The 13,604-nt window shown below is 39.1% G+C and overlaps 1 protein-coding gene across 6 annotated transcripts in view; it reads right to left on the reverse strand.

Moving 5' to 3' along the window:
* The window catches only part of KLF12 (KLF transcription factor 12), a 244,415-nt gene that overhangs the window by 155,284 nt on the left and 75,527 nt on the right, over positions 1-13,604 (reverse strand). The window lies entirely within an intron of this gene.

Here is a 13,604-nt window from a genome sequence, read left to right on the forward strand (position 1 = left end):
GAAACAACTATCCAATAGAAAATAAAAGTAAATTTATGTAGCTAGAAGGTAATCACTCAACTGGGAATTCTGCCAGGGAATCGGGGTTAACAGCCCATGTCTTGCCATAGGATCTTCATCATATGTAATTATGTCTATAGCTGTGTGAAATGTTCATAATGAAAGCAGAGACTCTGGTAGTTCTGCATTTTACTCTGAACTTGAATTTTAAGTCAAATTACCAGAAAAGAAAAGGATCGCTTTCATTTATTGACACTTCAAGGAAAAGTGAAACAATTTCTTAAGAAATAAGTAGACCAAAGCCTTAAACTTTACACTGTTTTCAAGTGAAACGGGTGTGTTTGATCCGAGATCACTCCAATTCAAAATGAAATTCCTTTAGTGAGGACAGAACAGAGTTTGCAGAAGCCAGTCTGAACAATAAAGACATACATAAATACTTTGTTTTATGTCTTATCTGAAACACAATCTTAAACAGCACAGCAATGGACTTCTGGAAATATGCTAGGACATCAGATCAGCATGTGACTGTAAAGAAAAATTAACTACAGCTAACAGGAAGGCTATTTTTCACTAGTCCACACGTCTCTTTCTGCTCTGCCTGTTAGCCCTAAAGAGAGCTCATGGTGGACCCAAATGCAGTGCATGACATTCTTTACATGCAGTCTACATATATCTATGTGTGTATATATATCACAGACATACATCATCTACATGGCGTCCAGTGATCATGGAGACACTATAGCTCTAGGTCTAGTAAATATATCTTCCATGATGGCCTCTGAGTATGGTATCATATTAGAACCAGGCATGCCTGGTACAGCCCACACCTGAACAGCAGTTGTGGCTCCGTGCTGTCAGCACCTGAGAAGCACGTGAAGTGGCTGGCCTTTATCTCAGGGTGTCCTGCTGAGATCCTCATCTGATGTACCAGATCATGTCCGGCTGCACCCTGCTGTTATCAGCACAAAGACATGAACATGCAACACAAGCTTCTTCAATTCCTACTCTGGTTCCTAGAGCCTTAATAAAAATAAAATTTAAAAATATATATATTAATTTTGCAGACAGCAGGATTCCAAAAGTAGTTAAGTAGCCAAGTCCCTAAGGATGTCGCTGTGTTTTCATTTGCTATATATTTTTACAAATCTGTCTCCAGGGGAAAAGTTCAAGTCCAGACAAGATTCAGTCATAGAACCAGAAAGACAACCAAGTTCTCATGTTTCGCTTTTGAAATCTTTTTGGTTTGTTTGGGTTTAAATTAGTTTTAGCAAATATAAATAGAACCAAAGAAATGTGGTCAGCTTCCAGGTGACAGAGGAGCGTCAAGTGCATTGGAAACTAGAAGCCAATCTGCTATTTCTCAGACTCCGCAAGCAACTCTGTCAGCTTAAACTGCTCAAAATCCTTTTACATCAGCTCCACTCTCCTGCCACTTTCATCCACCTCTACAAACAATTATTGATCATTCCTGTATGTATCATTCAAACGCTGTTACAGGTAACATTAATTGCATCAGAACCGTACATTTAACTTCTTACCAACTATAATGACTTAATTGTTCTCCTTCTAGTACAATATTCACAGAATAATTGGTAAGCTTTTTAAAACACCAAATGATTTCCTTAATATTTGTGGATCTTTTTTTAGTCTTGCACTTAAAAGCCTTGCTCAAAAACATGTCTCCTGCACAAGTACATGCACGCACACACACACACACACAAAAAAACACTAAAAACCACCACATAGAGAAAGCTGAAAAAGAGACATCTATTCAGTAGAGAGAGATATATTGAAAAAATGGTATGTTTCAGAGAAACATGCACTGCATTTATCTTTCCACAGGAGTTAATAGAAACTAAAAAAATATTTTCATAACGCTTCATGATGCGTAACAGTAAAATAAACTTTTCATACCTTCCCGTGTTTTTGTTTTGTTTGTTTTTTGTTTTTGTTTAAAGCACTGACAAGTAGTGAAGGTTACTATCAAGTGGAAACGTATGACTTTTCACCAAAAAAAATAGTAATTGACCTATATTGCCACTTGTCCTTGACCACAGTTACAAGTCAAGTGGTTTTAAAAAACTACTTTTCAATTTCCAAAGTAGCTTTCCGCTCTTATGTCAATTGCCCTTGAGTTTGGAGAATAGTTTGAAGAATGTGAGGCTTAAAATTAAAAACAAACAAATAGGAAAAAAAAATCGGTCAGGAAAGTGTAGATTTTTAATAGTCCTGTAAATGTTATATTGATGCAAATTGTAAAACACATGCTCCTTAAAGGTTACCTTTACAATTAGGGGGGCTGTTGCCTCAGTTATTAATCTTGAGAAAAATAATTGCATAAGACACAAACAGCTGGTAAAAGCAGTTTCTATTACATCAGTTTTCGTTTAAGAAGTCCCCATGTCTTTTGTATTTACTGAAGACTAAAATCAAAGTTTGTATAATCAAAAATAAGTCTCAGGTCACAACATGCTTTTAATTAACTCCTCCTGGTGCTAGAAGGAGTATGTGACATCAACATAGTGTCAAGGGAATAGTTCTGCCATCTGACAAAATTTTCCTGTATCTGCTAATTGCATAAATTGTGGCTTTTTTGTAACAGGTGAGCAAATGAGCATTGAATGGAACTGCCCAGGAGCTTACCAGGAAATACACAGTGACCAGAATTCTAGTCCAAATTCTGCCCTTACCTGCTCCGGTGGGAAAAGGAGCTGCTTGAACTGTGGGGAACGTGTTGGCATGCTTTTCTACTCACCTGCCAATGTGCAAAAGTCTGCTTCCATGGAGACAGTTACAATATGAACCTCACACACTGGAGAATAAAAGGAACATTTAGCAGGTAGAAGTAGCCATGGCTTTGTCCAAAATTTTTGTACAAGTTCCAGTGTGACAGGCCATATGACCAAACATCATTCTTCTTTGCCAAGAAGACAAGATGCAGTCTAAGGGGCCTGCTTGGCTCTGTCACTCCCTGCAGCCCAAAGGGACCGTCACCTCAACGGGACTGCACCTTCAGCTCTGCCACCACAAAGCCCCAGAGGGAATGCTGAAACAACTGCAGAAAAGGTTTCAGGGGCCTGGACATCAGTGCTTCCTCCTTACGTTACACTGCCCTTTTCATTCTGGTTTTAAAGGGAAGCAAACAAGCTACAGCTAATACTGTATGTCTTGCTCGAGCATAACCAGCTGGTGGGTCATGCCAAACCCTTCAGCATGGGGAGAAAACCGTTGCTCCTCCACATCCCATGTTCCCTCCCCTAGGATAAAATGTAGTTATAAATTGATTGCCAATGCCAAAAGCTGACTTCTTGTAAATCACAACCTTTACAAACTATATCCTCTTAACAAGAGCAATGTAAGATAATGTAGTCATTAACTATGCCTAGTTCCCTTCTAGCAGCTGGGACACAGAAATTTTAAGAAGCTGTTATTGCTCATAGCCAACAAAAGTGTTTCTAATCTGAGAGCTCCAATATATAAGCAGAACCAAAAATGTACCAGGAGAAGTCAGCTTTCCCCCTTTGGGTTAAAAATGTAACCACTAAACTGTAGAAAATTCAGTTATGCAGGCTGCATTTTCAGTTCAGATTTTACTTCTTCACAGGCAATTTTAAAAAACATTTTTTACTCTTAAAGAAAGACCAGTACATGACAGATATAAAAGAACCCCTTCTTCCCAGAAGTCAGGTGCTGGTTTCCAGCTCAGCTTGTTGAATTGCCAAGTAGAGGGACAGAAGAAAATTTACTGCAGGCTTACAAAGAGGAGAAGACACTTGCATGCAGCTGCACCCTCCAACGCCAGATACTGTTGGGCACACCTGCAAGCAGCAGAGCTGATTCTCACAGGACCTCAGAAACCGTCTGACGTGGTTCGAGTTCAAAGTCATAGAGATGATAGGCAGCAAGTGATGAAACCAAAAATATTCTTTCAGTGGCCCCATCCCATCTGTTAGGAAGAGCTGTAACCACAGCCTTTGCCCTAGCAACTCTGCAGGAGCAAAAGCACTGAGAAAGTGTAGACTGGTTCTGCTGCTCGTATTTGCAAAACTGTGTATAAATACCATTTGAATCAGCATATGCTGAAATAGCAAAGTATTAATTAAATTAAGCTGAATGATTGCATGTTCAGGAGAAGAAGTCAGACTATTTGCCAGAAGTTAAACATCAGTTTATCAACCTTCCCTTTCGCACAGTACTTTCCATGGGTATGGAAGTATGGCAATTGTTTTAGATGCTTCTTGCTTTGGAGCAAACAAACTGCTTATTCCGATGTTTCAAAAGAAAGGGTGTATGCTCTGATGAAACTCCCAAACTGCAAATGTTTAACATCCTGTCGCAACCTGATCTCTGCCCTATTTAACATCAGTTTGAGGTCTTCCCATTCCCCACGGGCTTCAGTACAAATTTCTGGGAAAATATTAATATCAAAGCTGGCAAATAGCACTCATTAGTGTACTTCCAAAAAAAAAAAAAAAAAAAGAGGGCAAACTGACTTTTGTTCAGTTAGTGAATGAATTATAAAGGACCTCAATTTGTGAATGGGAATTTTTAAGTATCTACCAAATATGTGAAAAAGAAGTCTGCAGTAGCATAGACTGCTCACATCAATTTCTAGATAGTCACAATCGGATACGCGATTGCTCACATGATGTATTTTCTTACCCAAGGCAGGATGACCAAAATGTTTGTATAGAATAGGAAACAGTCACATTGAACTCCACAAGCAATAAATGATGGGGGAATTAGGGTCCACTTTAAAGGCAATTCTAATTAATTATTAAGAATTTCTAATTAACAGGTTTCAAATGTCAACAGCATGCATTTCCCACAGATTCTAAGTGAAGCTGCAATTCCTCAAATGCATTTGATAAAAAGTGTACTGCACGTGAACATTTCTGCCAATAAACAAAATAACTGCTTTCAGATTAAAGAACATTTTAAGTAACTATGGGTATAGCCATGAAAATAACAGAAAAAAAAAAAGAAAAGAAAAGAAAAGAAAAGAAAAGAAAAGAAAAGAAAAGAAAAGAAAAGAAAAGAAAAGAAAAGAAAAGAAAAGAAAAGAAAAGAAAAGAAAAGAAAAGAAAAGAAAAGAAAAGAAAAGAAAAAACAGAAAAAGAGATATAAGAGTAGCAAATATATAGCTCTACAATGACAGATCCTTTGAACTTAGATTACAGCACCCTTAAAATTTACTATATACAGCCAATCATACAAAGTATATAAAATAAATTTAAGATTATAAAAAGAAAGTAACACATATGTGTCAAGAGGAAAGATAAGCGTGGAATGTATAACACATCAGTTAGCATGAAACATTGTGAAACCTTGGAACAATTCAGGGAACAATGAATCACAGAATCATTCAGGTTGGAAAAGGCCTGGAAGATCATCTAGTCCAACCTTTAACCTAGCATTGCCAAGTCCACCATTAAACCACGTCACTAATTTCTACATCTACATGTTTCTTGAAGATCTCCAGGGATGGTGACTGAACTACTTCCCTGGGCAGCCTGTTCCAATACTTCACCCTATCAGTGAAGAATGCTACAGCACATTTTTATTTATTTATTTTTTATTTTTATTTTGGTCAAGATTCCAAGATAAGTCAGCTGGGAAGGGGCCTCAGGAGTTCTCCTGCCCAACCTCATGCTAAAAGCTGGGGCAGCCTGAAGTTCTGACCAAGTTGCTTGGCGTTATGCCCAATAAGGTCTTTAAAAAGTTTGAAGGATGGAGATGGCACAACCTCTCTAGACAAGCTACTCCACTGAATAACAGCCCCTGCTATGGAAAAAAAAAAAAGCTTAAAAGCTTTTCCTCACAGTGTCCGAACCTTTCTTATTCCAACAAGGGCAATTGCAGGGTCCTGCACCTAGGGAGGAATAACCCCAAGCACCAGTACAGACTAGGGGTGACCTGCTGGAGTGCAGCTCTGCCTCTGCAGAAAGGGACCTGGGAGTCTTGGTGGACAGCAGGCTGACCATGAGCCAGCAGTGTGCCCTTGTGGCCCAGAAGGCCAATGGTATCCTGGGGTGCATTCGCAAGAGTGTTGCCAGCAGGCCAAGGGAGGTGATCTTCCCCCTCTACTCAGGCCTGGTGGGGCCACACCTGGAGTATTACATCCAGTTCTGGGCTCCAGTACAAGAGGGAGATGGAGCTACTGGAGTGAGTCCAGAGGAGGGCTGTGAAGATGATGAGAGGACCGGAGCACCTGTCATATGAGGACAGGCTGAGAGAGCTGGGCCTGCTTAGCCTCGAAAAGAGGAGACTGAGGGGAGACCTCATTAATGTGTATAAATATCTGAAGGGAGGATATCGAGAGGATGGAGCTGGTCTCATTTCAGTTCTGCCCAGTAAAACCACCACAGCAAGACAAGAGGCAATGGGCACAAACCGAAGCACCAGAGGTTCTGTCTGAACATGAGAGGACACTTCTTTACTGAAGGTGACAGAGCACTTGAACAGGCTGCCCAGAGAGGTTGTGGAGTATCCTTCTCTGGAGATATTCAAAACCCGCCTGGATGCCATCCTGAGCAATGTGCTCTAGGTGATCCTGCTTGGTAGTGGGGTTGGATTAGATGATCTTCAAAGGTCCCTTCCAATCTCATCTATTCTGTGATTCTGCGTGATTTCAAAGCACACCCATTGGATCTCATTCTCCCACCACACTTTTCTTCCATCACTACCCTCCAGGTCCCTCCAGGTGAGGTGCAACCAACTGACTACGACACTCTGAGCCCAGGCATTCAACTCATCTTCACCCATTTGATGGTACCCCCATTCATGCTGTACTAACCCATAGTTTGGATACCAGACTACTGGTTAAAACCACTGTTAAAAGCCTTCCAGAAGTTGAGATGAATGGTTTATGTTTCTCTCCTCTCACCCATTTCCCCAGTCACTCCGTATCACAGATAGGAAGCATTTGGGTCACGCATTACTGTGGGTGAATCCATGCTATTTCCAGTTACCACCTTTCTTCACCATGCCCAGACTCCATGATTTTTCTGTGGACCAAAGGGAGGCTGACTGCCCCATGTCCTTGGTTCACCCTTTTGGACTTCTCTGCAGAGGACAGCACTGCTTGGCTTCTTCTCCTCATTGGGGATCTCCCTCTGTCTCCCTGACCTTTCAAACACGGTAGACAAGGGTGCTGCAAGAACATTGACCAGCTGCCTCAGCACCCATGGGCTTGTTTGGGTTCAGTCCTCTCAGGCAATCCCCAGCTTGGCCCTCATCACAATGGGTGCTTCTGCTCCTTGAACCCTGCCTCTATGCACAGAGGCCTATGAGAAGGCCGTGCTGGTGATGGTCAAAGCAGAAAAGGCAATGGAGTACTTCAGCCTTATGGTGCTTGCTTTCAGCCTCCCCAGTTTGCCACAGACCCGCGTTTTCCTTGTCCAGCTTTTTTTCCGCTGATGTTGTAGTAGAAGTTCTTGTTGCCTTTGATATCCCCTACAAGGCTGAACTCCATCTGAGCTTTGGCTTTCCTGATGCTGTCGCCACATGCGACAGCATCAGGAAAGTATTTCTGACATTATTTCTGTGCTATTTCTGACAGTATTTCTGTGCTCATCCTTTGTAGCCTGTCCCTGCTTCCACCTCCTGCAATACTGCTCTTTTTGCACTGGAATTCAGTCATGAATTTCCCCCTTAAGAGAAGCCAGTCTCCTGGCAGGTCCACTTGCCTTATGAGCTGCCAGTGGATTAGAAAACAATTGGCCTTTTCTTCTACAAATTTGTTTTTCAGGAGGTATTAGGAACAAAAATACAGATAAAACCTCTGGCTACACATGTATTTGTGCCCCAGATTTTTTGCAGCTCTATACAAGGGGATTCCAGTCCTCAGAAGAGTGAGTTTACATTCTTCTGGTAGCACCTGGTACAGGTCACTATCAAGAAGAGACTTTAAAAACCAGGTGGGCCACTGACTGAAACACATCAACGATATTCTTCTGCAGCATTTCACTGCCCGTGATTCATTGCAGAGGCAAAAGAGACTGTCAACACAGCTTAGCATGGACTTCAAATGATACCTTCAGAGCCCACTTCCCTTGTTTTCTTCAACCATTACTTTATCATTGAAAATGATGCAGTACAGTTCATGATGCCACCATCCCTGGCTGATTTCATATATTGTAAGTATCACAGCCAAATAATCATGTCTGGCAAAGCACCAGAATGTTGCTAGTTACTGTCATTTCCACTGAAACATACAGTACACCAAGCTATACAATAAAAAATACATCTCTACTGGCTGTTCAACTCTAGCTTGCTTCAGAAGTGTTCTATGTAAATGCATTTGACAGAATTGTGTGTGACTGTTAAATGTGCCCCTGCTGTGTCTTTAAATCCTCATTAGTGTTCTTTAAGTCAGTGCACCTGATTATACATTGCACAGCGGGAAGATCTAACAAAGTATTGTTATTTGTATTATCTTTTTATAACCTAGCATCACATTCCCATTAAAAATGTATAGTGACCTTACCCATGTCAAGGCTTTCAAGAAATAAATAATGCACTGAGATAATTGGTTGTTTGCCATCATACATAGTCTTTATTGCATGTGTCAAGCCCTGAGTCATACTAATATATTTAACATTTCTCATTAGGACATAATAGGAAATTGTGTCTGTATAAATCACATATTTATTCCCAACACGTGGCTTAGTTACACTGTGTAAAATGATGAAAACGATTTCCTGTCCACACTAGCTATGTCTCACATAGAATAAAATGTTTTTATTAGATTTACTTTGCACCACAAGAACTGGATGGGTTAAGCTGCTCATATTTTTAAGGAATGATTTCTGCACAGGCATAGAGAGTTGCATGCACTGAAACGTGTACTGCATCTTTCTGAAGAGATCTGGACCACTAACATTCATATTGTGACAAGCTGCCTACATTATCATTCTGCATGCTGATATTCAATAAATATTATTAGAATATTCTAACCACTGAAATCACAGCCGCCGTGGTTTCAACAACAATGTTATCGGACAGTGAATGATGCTGGACACATATCTGAACAGTAATTCCCTCAATCAATATAGATGATTCTCAACAACGCAGTTCATGTTGGAAAGCTCATGCCAACTCACTAGTCCACATATAAACAATTTTATTTATTTATTTATATTTTTTTACAGAAAAATGCTTTTCTCGCTCCTCATAAGAGTTAAAAAATTAAAAAAAAAATGAATTAAAGGCAGCTTAAAGAAGGTATGTCAAGTACCCAAATCATGTTTTATGATGAAAAGCACCAAATCTCTGTCACTGCTGGAGACACTCTAGCTTAGAGCAATCATGGAGCCTACCTCACACTTTTGACATTTTTGTCTGCACATGTATGCAGACGCATGTATGTGGAGGCATAATTTATATTATCTGGAAACACTGATAAATTCTGAATTTCAAGAATTATAGAAAAAGGCACAGTAATTTTATCTCCTGTTTGGTGCCCGGAACAATAACAAATTATTCAGTATGAAGAGCAAATTGTGAAAGTCTATCACCATTTATCCTTGAGTTTAAAAGAGTCTCTGAAGTATAAATTCAGACCTTCCCCCCTCACCTTTTTTTTTTAAATGACTATATTCTGTGAGTGGTCATTTGTCTGAGAAAAAGCAGAGATGTAAATTTATTTTCAACCTGAAAGAACACATGCCGGTTCAATGGATTATATTTATTATTCTAAAAGAGTAAATTAAGTATTAATAGGCATACACCAAAACTAAAAACAAAACTTTGTATTGCTGACCAACTCTGAGGAACTACCAGATTAATTCAAGAGACCATTATTAATACTGCTGTGAATATATGTAATTATCAAGCCTCGTAAAATCCTACTCAGGCAAAGCAAACCTTTTAAAGCAGGTTAGCAAATAATCTTTTACATTTTTGGCATCATCAGCTGCCATACAACAGCTCTAGAGTCAGACAAAGGTTTATTACTGGAGTGGAGAATTTTTACTGCAGTTTTGCAGTGCAGATACTAGTTAGGTGCTTTACATGCCAATCATCTTGAAGGGCCTACAAAGAGGTCAGTCACTAGCATCCGCTCAGGACTAAATCTTGGCTGGATACTTGGATCATCCCTCAGTGTAGAAAGCAGTCCAAGCTGATTCAGACAGACAATGTCCAGCTTCACACCTCAATGGCGAAAAATACAGATTCATAATTCTCAGCACAACCAGTGTTCCTGAGCTGCGACCTCAGGAAGAAGTAGGGGACACAGACTCTTCCATGCCACAACAACATAATGAGATGTGGATGTTTACTCCTTTAGACCTTCAAATTTTTTAAACTTGTGAAATTTTTGAAATGAAAGCCTTGGATATTTTACTTAAATGAACACCAGTTGTAATAGCAACCATACCCATGCTAGTCAGCACTTAGGTTCCTTAGAAAATGCAACATTATCTCAACCACACATGAAAAACGCCTTTCTTTTTTTTTCTCTCTATCTTACTAGATAAAATGTAGACAAATGCTTTTACGCTACCTGTATTTGGAATAGAAGAAAGAGACTTCTCTCTAACATATTATTTTGCACACCAGTACTTCATAGAACTGCTCTATCAGGAACTGGAAAAAGGAAAGACATGTCTTGCAATACACATGCCAAAGAAAGGTAAAGCACCAAGAACCAGGGCCAGTGGAACCTGTCATAATTACAGGGTTCCTTTAGCCACCAAGACTCTTCAGGAGCCTCTCCTGTGTCTTCCAATGCACTGCACAGTCACATAGCACTGAAGGTCTGGAAGAGGAAGTGAACTCTTCCCTTGCTGGCCTTGCTCTTATCTTATTTAAGATTTTAGCATAATTTTGAGAACAGTTACAAACACTTTAAATCACATATGCCTCATGTGATCTTTTACTTTTTTACTCTACAGATCCTCACCTGGGAGAATTCAGAACCACATCAGTGGAAAAAAATCTCAGTGTTTCAAAACACTTTCTGATGAACACAATTATGTTTGTAATTGCAAAATATTCCTTGGTCCCACCAGGCTGCTATGTGAATGGACCCCAGAAAGTACAGATGAGTTACCATTCAGGTGCCCTCCTTTGCAGTAACCATTACTGATTAAAATGTATGGCTACACAAACATAACCAGTTTACTAGAAACCCAGACAGAAAAAAATGCGGTAAAAACTATCTTCATACTTCAACTGATAAACTATAATCACTATCCAGTATCCGAAGCAAATTCAGCAGAACTAATCCCAGTCTGCATCCTAGAATTACAAGTGGAGTACAGGATACTGAGCAGAATAGAGAACTAGAGCCTGTCAATCACTACTGATATCAACAAAACCAGAAACTAACTCTGCTCACAGAACACTACATTCATGAAGCTCTTTTTTCCCTGCTCTTTTCCCTACTCTTTTTTCCTCCCTGCTGACAGGAACTGGTGTAATATTAGGCAAATAAATGTGTGTTTCTGTACAACGCTATGATGCGTTATTTACACACACTTTTCTAAAAGTAGCAGCAATTGATGCTGGATTAATAAAAAGAGATTCTTAAATTGCATATAGCTCATAGAAACCAGAAACTAAGAACATCATTCACTGTTTTGGAAACCTGCTATGTCTAACAGTAAATCTCTTCCTTCAGGCAAACGTGGTAAATAGCCTTGATCATAATAAACTGTTGCTACAGATCAAAGAGTAATGGCACATATATGTTCAGAGTAAAAAAATAGGCAAACCCTTGCTTGAAGCTAAATTCACGGTTGAGAAGCACACAATAGCAGTCGGGTGGTATTATAACCATCTACATTTAACTAATCTACTTTTTCAGTATTTCTTTATCCATTTTCCATGCTGAAAAGGCATCATCAATGAGGTCAACCACACCAACCAAAGTGGGTGAACTGGTCTGAATAAATTAAAGCTTGAAACCTCTTCATGTTAATATTAAAACTTTCTTTTTTTTTCCAACACTTTGAAATTATGAAGGTTCTAAAACTATTGAGATTACTGTTATTACCACTATAGAAATAAATAGTAGGTGAGCTTAGTTTATAAATGCTTTTCATATATTTAAATATGTAGCAGTTAAGAAAATTACACAGCCTCTTATGTATTTTTATTGTGTAAAAGATGTATTTTCACAGAGAGGCACATTGCTTGTCATTCTTGAAGAGCTTTACAAGAACTGAATAAAACAGTATGATAGTTAAAAGGACCCAGATTATTCAAAAGAAAGGTTTGCCTCCTTGTACGTGAATAGCCAGTATTATTGAATCTCTGACTCTCTTTCTGGATTTAAAAAAAAACACAAAAACAACAACAACAACAACAAAAAACTTACCCTTGCTTTCTGCAGAGATTATTAAGGCAATTCACTTGTTTTACATTCTGTGATAAAATAAACTCCTCTGTCATGCAGCCTGGAGCTCCTGTATCTCATCCATTATGTAAATCTCCAAAGAGTAGTTCAGCAAACACCATCTCAGCATCTCAGTTACACTGCACTTACTAAGACTACCTACATATCTAAGTTAATTTTAATTTTCCTAAGACCAACAGAAACTCTTTATTTCTTAATTTGCAAGATAGAGTCTCGCTGTCATCTCTCTTCAAAGAATAACTGCCAAGCCCAAGCACATGTAGTTTTAAACACAACTTAAACATCATCTTCTCTAGAAGACAGGAACATAAAGAAAAAAAAAAAAAAACAAAAACCTGAAATTGTTTTGAATCTCACTATTTCTAGAACAACATCTTCTGGTGTTTTTGTTGGTGGTGTTGGATTTTTATTTTGTTTCTTTTGTGATAATACTGAAACATTCTTATAGTACTTGGGAATTTAGGCAGAGAGTCAATACCTGCTCACCTATGTTCAAAAGCTAGGGCTTTTGTTTTCGGCTGAATTACGCACACATGGCCATCACAGCTGACTGTAGCAACCACAGCTGTAGCAGAATGCTATTGAATTGAACTGAAACAACAACAAAACCCTAGGTAAATGGCAAAGTTCAAAAGAAGGTGACAGACTCAAAGCAGAAGACTTGCCTCTTCATGACTCATTGCTACACCCATGAACAAGACAGATTTCATGCATCACCAAGAGTACACCCAAAGTGCCGTGTGGGAACCATATGAGCAGGTCAAGATTTAGATTAATACTAGGAGCTTCTTTTCTCTTTCAGACACATGTCCTTGGGTATATGAAATACCGTATCCAGTACAATCATCATTCAGGTCTGTTAGCAGAGGATAGCAGTATTAAAATAACTGCCTTCTCCTTACGTGGTAGCTATTGAATTCTAACACGTTACTCTGCCTTCATGTGACAAGTGACAAATTGCCATTGTTTGGTATTATTCTCCCTATGGCATGCCAAAAATATGCATTTATTTCTAGCACTAAATGTTTATTGTCAGATAGGCAGGAAAAGGAAAACAGTAAAGTGTATGTAGTATTTCAGTTTCTGCTTCAATGTATCTTAATCAGTACTGCTGTGCAGATCAAGAACCATATTTTTTCCCCCCTCATTGAGAAGTACAGATTAATTCTAAAGTGCAGGTAGCTGTGCTGCTTCATGATACTGAGAATTAAACATTTCCACAGCAGTAGTATCCTTA

The sequence above is a fragment of the Netta rufina genome (assembly GCF_964035555.1).
Source record: "Netta rufina genome assembly, chromosome: 1".
NCBI classification, from domain to species: Eukaryota; Metazoa; Chordata; class Aves; order Anseriformes; family Anatidae; genus Netta; species Netta rufina.